General features: G+C 37.2%; 1 pseudogene; it reads right to left on the reverse strand.

Moving 5' to 3' along the window:
• Positions 1 to 960: 960 nt before the first annotated feature.
• Positions 961 to 1,854, reverse strand: LOC102812520 (annotated as a pseudogene).
• Positions 1,855 to 2,858: the final 1,004 nt, after the last annotated feature.

A 2,858-nucleotide genomic window follows, 5' to 3' on the forward strand; every position in this document is an offset into this window, starting at 1 on the left:
AGGTTTATATGAAGTTTTTGTTTCTGTTGTATCAAGTTCCTCAAATTTAATAGAAATTTCCTATATCAAAGTGTGCTAAATTATAAGTCAGACTTAGATCTGACTAAATTTTCAGGCTAAAATTTAGGGGTCAGCAGAGGCACTTTTTCTTTTTACATATTCTAAGAAAGTTTCTGTTTTCTTGGATTCTCCTGACTCTAGAGGCTGATATCAGGAAGGTCCAGTCCATGGAGAAGAACATCTTACTTGGTAAAGTAGAGGATTGGCAAAAATGAAGATGATCCCCAACGAGATGGATGCATACAGTGGCAGCAGCAATGAGCTCCATATAACAATTGTGAGGATGGCACAGAACTGGGCAGTGTGTCCTTCTGTAGTGCGTAGGGTCACTATGTGTCAGAACTGATTCAATGGCATCTAACAGGAGAAGAGTTCACATTCTGTTTTCATGACCTCCTTCTATCTTAATAACCAACGATGTTCCATTTCTTGACCCATCCTCAGATACATCTCCTTCTGATTACTACTGGTAAAGCTCCCCTGAATTTAAAGATCCTTGTGATTACATTGGACACCATAATGCAAAATAATCTTCCTACTTCCGCATTCTGTATTTGTCTCTCTAAAGTCCTTTTTTCTGTGAACAGTACAATTCACAGATAACATTGATTGGGATATGGACATCTTTGGAGAGGTTATTCTGCTTACACACAGTTTATACTCCCATTTAACTAGCAAGACGCAGTTATACAGACCACATTCAGTTAGAAATGTCCACCTTCCATAGGTTATGAGATAATGACCAAAAATTAACAATCAAAAAGGAGTGAACTGGATATTAACATTTGAAATTCCTTAACAGATTCAGAGCTATTAAAACATTTACCTTATTTAACAAAGGACATAGGAAATTTGTCTTTAACATGATATTTTTTTCACATGAAATTTAAAGTGACTTACTTTCCAAAAATCTTATATAAAGCTACTTTGATTTCCTTGTTTCTTAAACTGTATATTATAGGATTCAATGATGGAGGAATAACACAGTAGAACACAGACAATGCAAAATAAAGAAGATTTGGGGAATCAGGGACAGGTTTCAAATAGGCAATGACACCTGTCATAAAAAATGTGGTCACAACAACCAGATGGGGCAGGCAAGTGGAGAAGGCTTTTGACCTGCCTTGAAATGATGGCATTCTCAGCACTATATTGAAAATATGAATATACGAAAAAACAATGCAACCTAAGCAGAAAAGTGCATACAAGATCCCAATTGCCATGCTGACATTAATGATAATATGTTTCTTAGAACAAGAAATCTTCAATAGAGATGGAACATCACAGAAAAAAATGTGGAAGTTTCCTGGATCCACAAAAAGACAAAGAGAAAGTTCCAGCTGAGTAAAGAACCCCAAAAATGCTCCCAGCAAACCAGGAGGCAGCTGCCATCTGCACACAGAAGCCCCTGTTCAGCATGATCTCATAATGCAGAAGATGACAGATGGCCACATAACGATCATAGGACATGACTGAGAGGAGGGAAATTTCAGATCCAGCAAAGTGAATCACCAACAAGACCTGCAACACACATCCTGACAAAGAAATTGTGCTCCTTTGGGATAAAGAATTCAGAATAAATTTAGGGATTGTGATTGAAATGAGGCAAGAATCAAGAAATGATAAGTTCTGGAGGAAGAAGTACATGGGGGTGTGAAGACTCTGATCCAGTTTGACAAGGATGATGATGAGAAGATTCCCCATGATTGTCTCCAAGTAAATGATCATAAATAGGAAGGCCTGCAGGACCTGGAGTTCCCTGGTGTTAGAGAACTCCATGAGGTAGAATTCCATTACCATCCAGTGGTTGGTCTATTTCTGCTGCTTTGTGTTTTCTTTTTTTTTCTGTGGGATGAAATAAGGTAAGTACACACATTTCCATGCTAAGCCAATATGTTTTCCAACAGTACTCTTTTTTTTTTTTTTAAAATAAAAATTATATCTATTCTCTGTTCATATAAACATTCAGATTTTTGGTCTTATATAAGAGTGAAATTTTGCATGCTCTACAAACTCAGCGTAGGTGATTTCTAAATGCATTTTAGATCCTTCAGTAACAAATTTTGGACTGAAATGGAGTCCTGCTGTGGCTCTGTTGGATAAGCATTGGAACACAGGTTGGCTCAAACCTCAAGGCCAGTGGTTCAAACTCACCAGCCTCTCAGAAACCCTATGCAGTATCATTATTAGTCAGAATGGAGTCAACAGTCGCAACATCAACAATTACCTCCAGGCTTCTGGTTCAAACTCATAAAGTGGAATACAGTCCAGGCAATCTAATGCTATAAAGATTATAGACAATAAAATCTAATAGGCTAGTTTTACTCTTCATCACAAATTCTATTTTATGACAACAGGGTTCTGTGTTGTTTCAAAATATATTTTAGTCATTTATGATCCTCTTAATTTAATAGTTAAATGGATTCCCTGGGTGACACAAAAGGTTAAACTGTTTGCTGGTAATGGAAATGTTGGTGATTCCAACCTACTCAGAAGAAATGCCCATAGTTTTATGGCTGTAATTTCTACAAAATGTAAATAATAGTGACTATAATAAAGAAGGAGTCCTAGTGTGGTGCTGTAGGATCCGCACTGGACTGGTTATCACAAGGTTGGTGGCTCAAACCCACCAGCTGCTACATGGAAACCATATCCAGGTATGCTATGAGTCAAAACTGACTCTTTGGCACTTAACAACAACATAAAAATAAAGTAGACAAATATTTGTGTGATACTGTAGGATAGATGTCCTAGTATGGCACTGTGGGTTAATGTGCCAGATTGCAAAGCTGTTTCAA

This window comes from Chrysochloris asiatica, unplaced genomic scaffold (genome assembly GCF_000296735.1).
Source record: "Chrysochloris asiatica unplaced genomic scaffold, ChrAsi1.0 scaffold00592, whole genome shotgun sequence".
NCBI classification, from domain to species: domain Eukaryota; kingdom Metazoa; phylum Chordata; class Mammalia; order Afrosoricida; family Chrysochloridae; genus Chrysochloris; species Chrysochloris asiatica.